The 12,824-nt window shown below is 38.2% G+C and overlaps 1 long non-coding RNA gene across 2 annotated transcripts in view; it reads right to left on the bottom strand.

The window, feature by feature from the left end:
* Positions 1 to 12,824, bottom strand: part of LOC114461836 (uncharacterized) — a 168,590-nt gene that overhangs the window by 2,626 nt on the left and 153,140 nt on the right. For both annotated transcript variants that reach the window (XR_003673876.1, XR_003673877.1), the window contains one exon: positions 11,745 to 11,819. This is a non-coding gene — a long non-coding RNA (uncharacterized LOC114461836). The remainder of the gene's footprint in view (positions 1 to 11,744; positions 11,820 to 12,824) is intronic.

The following is a 12,824-nucleotide window of genomic DNA, read 5'->3' as shown; positions in this document are numbered from 1 at the left end:
AAAATAAACACATTAACAGTCGCAACAAGACAACATTTTGTCCAACATTTGTCATCACCTCAAAGTTTTAGAAATCTAAAATATGACTCCACTGTATAATCAGAATACTAAACACTTTTGTGGAAATTGATTACCTCAAAGTAAGTCATTTAATATGTTTAAGTTTTCGTCAAATTAGAACCTTATCTTATTTCTTTATTTTTATAGTTACAGTACTTCATTTATTAAAATATCATAAAATATAACCATATATATATTAAGTTACTCAATAGCTACTATTTTATTAGGTTTAAAATACTCAATATCTTCCAAAAAATGTTGAAAAGTTCTGTATTATTTATTTAATTTTTTATCCTCCAAACCACTGTATTTGAATCATAAACATACAAACAGCATCTTTAGGTTTTTTTGCTCGTACTTCAATGTTACACAAATACAAAATAACTGAAGGAAGTAATTGTAACTTGAAATTGTAATTGTAACTCTAGATCAGGAGGCGGAGCTTCAGCATCAACAGGGACGAGTGAACAGCTTTAGTATCCAACACCTGGGACTATCAGGTGACAGGGGGCGTGGTCAGCCTGACAGAACTGTCAAGTTGGTCACGCCCAAGAACTCAAAATGACACATCAAATTGATCAACAGATGCCTCTGAAGAAGACTGATAGTTGGCAATCGAAACATGTCAGGACATAAAGGTAAATTTCCTGAAAAAAGTTGTCTGAGTAAATGAAATCTTAACATATACTGTAATTTAAAAAAAAGAAGAACTTGCTGGAAATAAAGACTAAATATGTGTCATATGGAGAGACGACTGCTGATTGGCTCGTTTATCACTATGTCCCGCCCCTTCACACTAACTAACACAGGGGTATGAAACTCATTTTATTTCAGGGGCCAAATACGGACAAGCTTGATCTGAAGTGGGCTGCAGTGGTTGGGAATAGAATCATTTCCACATTAGTGCTACTTTGCATTTCCATGTATAAATGATATAAAAGTATGTAGTATATAGAGGCATGGACAATATCCAAGCAATAAGTGACAGGTAGTGACAATATGTATTTAATTTGAGCAAATATTGTCAAATAATTAGAGGATTGAGCAGGATTTTGGAGAAAAAAGGTTTATTTCAACAATTTAAGTGTAAAAAATTCCATCATGTTATACAAACATGGGAAAACTGCCGACTTTTGCAAATATAATATCATATATAATATCAATTCAATTACACTGCACCGCATGTATTATTTTACACGGATGCTATGTTTGGATATGATACAGTAATTTAAAAATACACACAATTTCTGGTTAATTTCAATAAATAATTCCAATGGAAAGTTTACATTTTTTTTGAATATTGCCAAAATTCCCGAGCTTAAGTTCCAGTGCAAATTTGCCAGATATTTCATACCCCTTTGTAACCCTACTAAGATATCCACACATAAATCATTTGCTAATTTACACAATGATTCATGATTTCTCAGCCATTTTTACTTTAACCTGGGGACCGATGGATGTTACAAAGGGCCGGATTTGGCCCCCGGGCCTTGAGTTTGACACGTGAACTAATGAGTACTAGAAGTACAGATGAATAAAGTGTTGATGACTGAGGTAGGTTATGTGTTTAAATAGACCTAGAGGAGCCTTATCGGTGCGTCTGATTGGCTGACGTGAGCTCAGTTCAAACTCACCACATCTTCATCATCATCAGGAAAACAAAACTCTGGAGCACTTCTGTCACATTTCCAACCCATTGAAGCCCCTGGTCTCACCCCACGTCCCCTCATCACTCCCTCGCTCTCTTTCCCTGACTTTCCCCCCCTCCCGCGGGGCAGGAGCAGACCACGCCTTGAGGCCCTGCTCCCATTGTGTCCTCTGCTACTTCTGTTTGGGCCCTTTGTGTAACACTAATCAGCCGTGGGGCCATGCTCGGCCTCCAGTGTGTGTGTTTGTGTGTGTGTGTGTGTGTGTGTGCCCTCATTACGTAGCCACACTGGGAGACCAGCATGGGAAGTTTTGTGGTGCCCCCCCCCCCCCATCCTTCCATCCCTCTCTAACTGTCCATCACTCACTTCCTCCCCCTCTCATCTCAGCGTTCTGGGACTCACAAAAATCACTGTTTATCAACCTCCTACGTTACAAAAACAAGCTCCAACTCAGAGGAAAAATACCAAAGTTCCTTAAAACTCTCACAATAGTGCACATTTATTGGAACTATTTGATTTATTTTGACTTACATGTAAAATAAAAAAACTACAACAAACATAAAAATAGTGTGCTGATAATTTTTATTCTTTATTTTTGACAAAAAGCAACAAGGCATTTTAAGGCACTGATGCTATCTTACTCTCATTTCTGGCACTTCTCAAACAATTCCAATGTCTTTTCTGCACATTTTTTCTCACTGTCAAGACATTTTTCAGACTTATAAACCATTTACAACACTTTTCCACCTAATGTCACAAATGTTGACCCATTATTGTCACTTTTAACCTCTTTTCACCATATTTCATGTTTATTTTTTGCCAATTTAACCATATTTACGAACGTAATGCCCACAATATTAAGCTAATTGTTCAAATATGAACCCTTTTGACCACTTTTTCTGTCTGATTTTGTCCACTCTAATATGCAACTCTTAACCAATGTGGTTTTTAAAAATCCCATTTCACCACCTTTTCCACCATTTTTGGTCACTATCAACCCATTTTATTTCTGATCAAAACAAGGATTTACATCTTTAAGACGACTATATACTATTAATTATAAACTTCCTGGATAACTGTGGATAATTTTCAGATAAATAAATAAATAAATGTGGTTATCACAGATTCATAGAACAATGGACCATCATTTTGCTGACTTTATGGATGGACCCCAAAAATCTCTCCCCTTTATTCCCCCTTATAGATGGTCACATGACTGTTCTTTAATGTTCATGTCTGTGTTCAACCACCTTCAGCTACAGTGGGGGTCCCTGATCTCTGGAACCTTTATTTTGGGGGTCGCGGGCTGAGAAGGTTGAGAACCACTGTTCTAGGAAACAACAACATTCATTGATTTATTCAAAGACTTGACTAATGTGAACTTAGTGAAGTGTTTGTCCCAAGCTCCTCCCACTTTACATCCTTCTCATCTGTTCATCCCTTCATTCACTCACTACATGACATTCTCCTCCTCATCTATCACCTGTTAGAGCGCGTGTGTGCGTGTGTGTGTGTGTGTGTGTGCGTGATTTCACAGCCGTGCACACACACAGCTGCCTCCAATTACAGTGTAAGAAAAACAGAATAAAATCTGAGTCATGCTCAGCCCAGTCTCACACACCTTTGATTAGTCATATTTGAATCACACTAGTGAGGCCCTTTGTTTCTGTTTCTAATTCCTTAAGATTTGAAAGTCATAGTTTTTTTTTTTTTTTTTTTTTTTTTAAAGCTGCTGGACACAGATCAAAGATTATCAAAGATTATTTGCTAAAAAAAAAAAAAGATGTGAAAGTTTTAAATTGCTGCTTGAACGTTTGTTTTGATCTCCATTGTAAATACTTTACTGACATTGTCTGAAAAGTTTGGTGCATTGCATTGTGGGATGTGGAGTCCCGTAGACTAATACATAGAAGTGTTTTTACTTCATTCTTATGGTAATTTATTGTGTTTTGACCTAAGCCAAAGTCACCTGGATGTGTAGTATAGCAGGATAATAGTCATACTCAACCATCCCATGATGCATTGAGAGCGAAACGTAAAATCGTCCTCGGATCGGCTTCAAGCAAAAAAAAATCGAACATCCCACTTTCAAAATAAAAGCATCTCTTCTCGTCTTCCATTAGTTTTTAACGCTTTAGTGAATAGGGCTCTTGTTTTGAAGGCAACCAGAAGTTTTGTCCGTAGCACAATGGAGAGTCTCTGAAAATCTCCGAAATGTCAGCATGGAATGTGTTTCTGTGAGTTTTAAGGATGAAATGAGCACATGTTGATATTCTACTTGGTCACTTTCTGACTTAAATTGTTTTCAGAACTTCAGATATTTAGCCTTTGTTTTCTTTGGGTTTTTTTCGTATGTTCGAAGTGCATCTTGGAAAACTTGGAAGTATACTTCAGTGGGAACGCTCATCATCCTAATCATACAAACCAAACTTATTGTATATAGTAGACAGTATATACTCATTGAGTTTGTAGTACATAGTGTGCCATGCCTCTGTTTCTCCGTCCGCTCTTTCACAACGTTCACCAATGGAGCAGCAACAAGTTGCCGTGCTTTTGGAGCTTTGAATGTTTTGCTTGGCACTGTAAACACTCCTCCTATACCCGCCCACTTTATCTTACACTAGTTGATTGCATGTTGGGATCAAAACTCATCAGATTTTAAAGCATCAGTTAACGAAAGCCTTTGAGCCAAAGTCTGTTCAACTTGTTCAAGCAAACTTGCGAGTAATATCATAGGGTGACCACGTCTTCTTGTCTGGGGATATTTTACAAATTAATAAAATCATCTGGGTTTCCCAGAGACCTTGAACGCATCTCAGGAAACACGTTCAATTTTTAACTAACTCTGAGAAATTCCATCAGTTTCTGAAAGTTAAGGAGTTGTTGCTCTTTACAGCCAACATTACGATAATTTTAACACGTGAAACATGACAGAATCATTAAAGATGCTGCTTTGTTTTGACTAAATCGTCACACATGAGGAAAAGAGAAAGAGGAGCAAAGTCAGAGAAAGACAGAGACAAAGATAGCTATAAGCTATGACGTTAGCCTATAGGAAGTTAGGGTAAGTTTTGAGTTTTTTGTAATAGTTTTAATTTCTACTAGAAGATGTTTCACATTTTTCTCAATGATTGAGAGATTTAATGAAGGTTTATATAAGATTTTTCAAGTACAGATTGTTGAAATGCATAATAAAGGTGAATACCTTGATTTACCACTGATTTCAGAGAGAAATACATTTTTATGCCTTATGAACAATAACAACTTATTAATTTAATATATTGCATTTTGCCGCTACAACGTAGATTTAGGTAATTGTTAAGTACTTTGAGTATGCCGAGGTAAGCACAAATGTCATCTTCAAAATATAATCACCCAACAATATCATGTAAAATCACAGCCAGTGTATAGTAAGTGTGAGTTTTAAAAGACGTGAAGCAGTAGTTTGTCTTTTGTTGACTTTTTCCAAAACTCTGATGTGATTGTAGTGTTTGAACTCCTACCTATAGAACACAATCAAATTGTCAAATAAAGTTTGGTTGAAAAGTGAAGCGAGTGTTTCAAAGTGAGGATGGAGGAGCAAAGAAGAGGAGAGTGGAGTCCATTCCCGTTTCATTCCCTCCAAACTTGTAACAGAAGTTTGATTAGCAACCATGTAATGTACTTTACCCTCACGGCTGGAGACAGCGGGGAGGGGAGGGGAGGGGGGTTAGAGGAGGCGAGGGATGCAGGGAAAGGTAAAGCAGGAAGGAGGAGGAGTGGATACGGGCTGCCCTCTCAGCAGGTCTCCTCATCCCTCCCCTTTATTCCCTTGCTCCTTCAGAAGAGGACACAGAGTTCCCCCCAACTCTACAACCTTCCCCCCCCTTCACCCTCACCCCGCTATAGCTGCACCATGCTGTGTCAGTGGTGGGTGTGGGCGGGGTAGGATGAGGTTGGAGGTCAGAAGCAGGAAGCAGCAGATTCCTCCCCCTGCATTAAAACGCTGCACGTCTGCATGCAGGAAGTTGTTTGTGCACCAACACAAAGCCAGTTTATTTGGATCCAACAGAGAAAGTCAGTCCAGCTGCTCTAGGGGTTAAAGGCAAAGGAAAGTGTTGAGCTAGCATTGGTCGCCGTGTTGCTTTCGGAGCACAAACTAAACGTCATCGCAAAGGAGACAAGCTTCTAATCTCAGCTTTACTGAAACTAAACTTCTCAGCCAATCACGTCACTCGTACGGGATGAGCGTCAGAGCCTCAAAACTTCAGGGTTGAAGATTTAACCTCAAATGTTCGTATTCTTCTTATAAAGTGTATATAATCAATATTCATATCAGTATTTAGAATATTTAGAATAATCTGCAATCTGAGCTTCGACAGGAAAGAACAAAGTTTAGGTCCAATAGTTTTTTTCTAATTTTATGTAGATTTGTTGTTGTTTTGCAAATTTTTTCAGTCATTTTCTTTGTTTTTGCATGTTTTTGAAGTCGTGTTGTGTATTTTTCTGTCATTGTATGAATTTTTTCATGTTTTTGTAGTGATTTTGTGCATCTTTGCTGTTATTTTGTGTAGTTTTGCATGTTTTTGTTGTTATTTTGTACATTTTTGAAGGTTTCTTGAATCGTTTTGTGTATCTATGTTGTCGTTTTGTATATTTTTCTCTAATTTTGTGCATTTTAGTCATGTTTTTGTCCTAATCTTTTGTCAATTTAGCGAATCCAAAATTAACTTTCAAGCACAAATAGGAATAAGCAGCTGCTACGGAGCAAATTTTTCAATTAAGATGCATCACTTTTTACACCTTTATTCAGCTTCAGACTAGATTGGTTCTTTCTTAAACTGCAGACAAGCAAAAGACTAAAAAGTACCATCAATGAATTGAAACGTGCAAAAACTGAGCTTCCTCAACAGGAAAAATCCCCAAGGTTTTATCTCAAAGTAAAGATTTGAGTAAAGTTTGTAAAAGTCATCAATAAAAGTTTTAGTAGTATTTTCATCCATTTTCATTCAAACCTTTAAAATCCTCTATGTGGTTCAGTATCAACAGTCAACATGGCTTGTGATCTGTGATTAAGCATGGTTCTAAATGCCATGCAGATATTCCCTTTTCCTCCATGAACTCCTTTAAAAAGTTTACTTAATCCATGAGGAGCGCATTCAAACCCAGTGTCTCCACTCCCACCAATGCCAGATCAGCGTTTTCTCCTTCCTGTCCCCGGCCTGGCTGTGCTGTCGGCTCAGGGTGTGAGCAGAACAACGTTAATGTGTGCAGACACCTGACAAGCCCGCTGGCCTTCAGGGCTCAGCCTAATCACTCTAGACCCAAACCCATCGGGAATTAAACCTGCAAAACCAAACAGTCCCTGTGGGAGCCGAGCCTGGGCATCTGTTGGAGCCGCTCGCTCCACTGCAGATGTCTGAGAAGTGAAAGTGCACAAATGACTAACGGACACGCATCTTGTTTTATCCCTCTTATTATCTATGAGGTCAATTTTACCCCATTCAGTGATTTTTTTTACTTCATATTTCATGACTTTTCCTAATTTGAAAGGTGTGTGAACATATATTGCACTCATTGGTGTTCATCTGGGGTCAATTTGACCCCAAGCTGTTTTAGTTGTGTAAACCTTGTCTCTGTGATACTACCCTTTAATTGATACATGATAAAGGTGTAAGACAAAAATCGATTGGCGCAATATATAGCAATATGTCACTGCGCGATTATCGTTTTGATACAAAAACAAAACGAAAAAAATAAAAAATGTAATTGCGCTAATAGATGCATAGCACGTAAACTCCCGGTCACTAGGTGTCAGTGAACCACATCAGACCTTGTTAATCTACCTCGCTCCTTAATGCATTTTAGCTGAAAGTTTGACATACTGGGCACTTTTATATGTATGTGGTTCCTTTAAAAAAAAAAAAAAAAAAGAGGAATTTAAGAATTTAACAGAATCCAAATCTGCTTAAGAGGCAAAAAAAATAATAATTTGACAGTTTGATAAACATACCACTTGTTTTTGATATTGATACTTGAATTACAGTTAGCTACTATTTACTTGTTCTCGCAAGTTAAAAAATAAATTAAATAAATAAATAAACTGTATTTCATACCATTTTGTACTTGTAAAGGTTAAATGTATAATTATTATTATTGCGATATATCGAGATGTATTGTATAGTATCAGGATATATCAGGATATATTGTATCGTGATGAGCAAATTGTGAATCGCATCATATCATCAGATTAATGGCAATGCCCACCCCTATACATGACATGGGTGGGATGCACCATTCTCATTTTGGAACAGCTCTTTCACAGTGAAAGTGATGTAGAGGAGGATGTGTCCGAGACAGATGACTTTATAGTGAATAACCTCAAATATGTCACAAAAAAAGATAAAAATATGTAAATAAATATGGTAATGAGAGGAAAGGGGGGTTCCCGACATCAGTCAAGATGGTTCATTCTGTGAGAAGCATGAATTTGCACCCCAAATTAGTCATTAATGTTTGGAAAATTTGAGAAGATTTGAATGAAAACTATTCAAGATAAATTTTGCAATTTAAATGTTTGTATTCAACAGATAAACAAAGTGTCTGACACAAAAACTTAGTCAACAATTTTCTGAAAATCATTTTCTGGAGGTAAATATCAGATTGACCAAATGGGTAAAATGTGTATTATTTGAGGATAATAGGAGGGTTAAATCAGGAAAATCCTTCATATTCAAGCCCATTCTCACAAGCTGTGATGTTGAACATGTTTGAGAAAGTGTAACATGAAGCTGATAAACGCTGATGTTTGACAACATAAAGGCAGCGAGAGGCCACGACTAGGTCTGAAAGTGTCACTGAAATGTGTTTGAAGCCACATTAAAGCTCTTCTCCAACACAAAGTCTCAACTCTCAAATTAATGAGGATTTCCCAGCGTTTAAAGTGCAGTAGTTTGTTAACTGTGGTATCTGTTAAGCTTCTCCTCTTTCCACTCCCTCTCTCTCTCTCTTCAGATGCCCTCATTAATTTTAGATTGGCTCTAAATGAGTCTCCATCATCACAGACGAGGTTTTCTAAATGAATTCATTTATATTTAAATTGTCAAACAGGCGTGGTTAATGAGTGGAGTGTTATTTTAGATAGTGGGGCCGATACCAGGGCAGCCTTTGAATAAAATCAGGAGACACACACAGGGTGGAACGGAACAAAAAAAATAATTTAGTTTTTAAAAATGACAGTATTTTGAATTTCATGTAAAATCTACAAAATGTTGTAGAAATGGTAAAAATCCCTGATTAAATGAGAGTCTTCATCTTGTCGCTGTTGTCGTCTAAAAAGAAAAACACCTGTTTGTTTCCTTTGTTAACACACTAATTTAACACTCTTAAAACTAATGTGTCACTTTCAACACATCTGTGCAGCTTTCGACACCACATGTGCGTTACAAGACACACATGTTGACTTTACAGGTGCCTCCATCAACAGCAGGACGCCGCTCCACCTCAACCTCAACTCACTAAGTCGTCACAGAAGAAGAAATAGAGACGAGTTGGAAGCGCAGCGTCTCCCCCCCCCCATCCCCCCAAATGCATCCATCCCACTCATAAAACCAAAGTCACGCAGTGCTTTACAGCTCCACGTCTCCTTACAGCTCTCAGGGTCCTATAGCAACCCCCAGCTTCTCCCCAACAGGAGTTTGACTGTTAGGAATCTAAGTGCCAGGCGTTTAAAACCCGAGGAATGCTATTGTTCTGGTCACAGCTGCACCAGCACTGGCCCAGCTAACGTCCTCTGTTTGTGTATGTATGTAAAAAAAAAAAAAAAAAAGTGTGTATGTGTGGGGAGGGGGTGGAGGAGGAGGAGGAAGGAGGGCGGGACGGGGCGAAGGTGTGAAAAAGACGACTTTATGTGTTTCCACTACTCTGAGGTCTCATGACAATACGACACATAGTTGACAGCAGGTCGACACATTCCTACGACCGGGGATTGTTTGTGAAGTCACATCCACCCCAACGCAAGACCCTCATTCTCGCCCTCCAACCTGAGTGACTGTATCACTGGATCTCCGTCTCATCTGAGATCAATGATTTACAGGTGCTCAGTCACTAGCGGCGTTTCCATAACTCTTAGAAATGAGCAAAATCTAAAAAGCACAATAAAACTGGTAAAGGAAACACCTCAAAAAGCAAAGAAAGACTAAAATATTGCGAAAGACTTTTTACGCTTTTATGGAGGTTTTATTAGATGTTTCGATATTGAACAGTATCGCAAAAGTGCGATGGAAACACTTGTTCTGCAAATACACGTCACATGACCACTCCAAAAAAACATGGACAGAAGGAGACTGAGACTTTTCTTCGCATAAAACTAGAGGAAACAAAGGAACGCAGATTGTTATAAGGAGGTTTTGAGCGTCCATCTGCAGTACGGTGTAAGTTTTAGGACATCCTCTGGTCTCAAAGTGAGATATCAGGTTTGTCAAATGTGTCAAACCAAACGAACTCATGTCTCAAAACCTCAGTCAAACGTCAAACCAAACAGTGTCGGATGAAATGGCCTTAGGCTTCAAAATAAAAGTTATCAGACTCAACGGCATCAGGACATAAAACACAACACGAGGTTGTATTTTGAAGAAAAAACTATTTTGCGAAATACTGTGATGGAAACACAGCTACAGAGGAAGCAGTTCATCAGATGTATTTGAAGACAAGTTTTCTGAGTTGATCGGCAATATTTCTAACCCAAAAATGCTCAATTATATATTATACACAATATCCAAAGGTAATTAAATCTGCTGCGGACTAAAATCAGACCAGGCCTCAGATCAATACATCGGCTATCATTTGCTCAAAAATGAGTATAAACTGTCTACTATGTAGAATTTAGTATAATTAGGATGGTGAGCGTTGCCACTGAAGTAGACTTCCAAGTTTCTCAAGATGAATTTCGAACCTACGACAATAAAAACACTGAGGCTAAAATATCTCTGTTAATTCTCCACCTTTGAAAGTCCTGAAAACATTTTAAGTGAGAAAGTGACCAAGTAGAATATCAACATGTGCTCATTTGATCCATAAAACTCACAGAAACACATTTCATGCCGACATTTCAGAGATTTTTGAAGACCCGCCATTGTGCTACTGACTTGAAGCCAATCCCAAGATGATTTTATATTCCGCTCGCAATGCATCATGGGGCAGTTGAGTATCACTAGTGTGTCCATTGTGCATACTTAGGAAATGTCCCGATATAGTATACATCCCTGTATTTCTCACATACTCAATCTTTGCATACAATCCAATTTGAACGCATTATATACTCAACATAGCATTAGCATAAACCTAGCAATAGCATTAACTTAGTATTAGCATTAACCTAGCATTACCATTAGCCTAGCGTTAAACTTAACTTAATATTACTATTACCTAATATTAGCAATAGCCTAGCAATAGCATTAACCTAGCATTAGCATTAGCCTATTTTGACGTCAGACTTCGTATAAGTAGTATGTTAGTATGACATTTCCAACACAATCTATGTTTTGCACCATGGGAGGAAATAAAAGGTTGACTTTTGCTGTTTTTTTTTGATGAGTTTTCATCATGTGTTTCCAGCTCTGTGCTAACGTTGCTATATGTCGTAGAACCGAAAAAACCCTTTGAACATGACGCTTGGCAACAGTGGTGATCTTCATTGCATTTGAAATTGGAACAGGTTGGTAACATATAAAAGGTTTCCCATCGTTGCAGTGCACAGTACAGTTGGTGACTGTGCTTCATTCACTGAAAGCCTATGTGCACTGTACAGAAGAGCAAACAGAAGCAGCGGCAGTGACGAGGCTGCCCCCCCCCCCCCCCCCCCCCCCTTAGTAATTACCATCCAGCTGCTCAAAGGAACAATGCCTGGCTTTCTTCCAGACGGCTGACTTCATACACTCTGTGCCACGCTCAATTTGGAGTGCAGCGGAAGCTGGGCATGACTGGCACCCTCCGAGGCATTTCTGTGACCCACTGAGTGTGTGAGCGCATGATGAGTGTGTGTTCCCCCAAACTTACCAGATTTCCATTTTCCACAGGATTCACGTAACATCGAGACAAGGACGGTTGGTGACGAGTAGATCATTACGAAGCCTGAAAAAGAGAGGAAAAAAATGTCATTTTTAACTGTGTGCAGAGAATAAGAAACAAATACAGAATCTTAAGCAGCATTGTTACATTAAACATTGACCTTCATACATTACATCAGGGGCCAAATACAGACAAATTTCATCTCTAGTGGGCCACAGATTTTATGCAGGAAAACTAGTAATTTCAACAATATTGTGCAATAATTTGCACTTCTCTGTATACATGAAATACAAAATATGTAAGAAGCTAACCATATCCAAGCAATAAGTGACAGATTGACAGACATTCCTAGGTTTGGTGACCAATTTCTATTCAAATAAAGGCATTATGTCACATTTTAAAGAAAATTTAAGGATTTTGTAAGAATTGAGTTTTTCCACTGTTTACCAATAAAAATGACTGCAATCATGCAAAATGCACAGGAAAAACTGTGAGCCCCTGCAAATATTGTTAAGTTTCATTTACACAATGATTCATATTTTTACTTTCTCCTGCAGGCCAAATTGGATGCTCCAGAAGGCTGGATTTGGCCCCCGGGCCATGAGTTTGACACGTGCATTAGAAAAAAAGTGATGGAGTGCAGACTTATTATTGTGGGTGGAAGTGGGTGAAAAGCTGCAGAGGTCAGAGTTCATAATGAATCCGTGTAAAAGCAGGTTTTCCCACTGTTTCCTCATATGAGCTGTGTTGCCTAGCAACAAGGACTCAAAAGGATAGGTACTTTTTTTTTGTTGCTTTGAAGCAATGCAATAAAGTTTAGATCCAGAAAGTTGACGTTGACATCATACCTGGCCTACCTAATGAAATGAAACAATAGAAAGAGTTAAAAAAAAAAAAAAAATTAATTATGTATAAAGTTTTTTTAAATGATGAGATAATCATATAAGTTAAATATAAGGAGCCCCAGACGTGACATGTCTGAGCCACGACGTAGCTAGAATAGGACGAAATACTAATGAATAATATTAATAACGTTACTGCTAGTTGCTGCACCAGGGTGATGAGCTG

The sequence above is a fragment of the Gouania willdenowi genome, chromosome 4 (assembly GCF_900634775.1).
Source record: "Gouania willdenowi chromosome 4, fGouWil2.1, whole genome shotgun sequence".
Classification (NCBI taxonomy): Eukaryota; Metazoa; Chordata; class Actinopteri; order Blenniiformes; family Gobiesocidae; genus Gouania; species Gouania willdenowi.
Note: the sequence above shows the minus strand (reverse complement) of the source record. Positions and strands in the feature narration are given on the sequence as shown.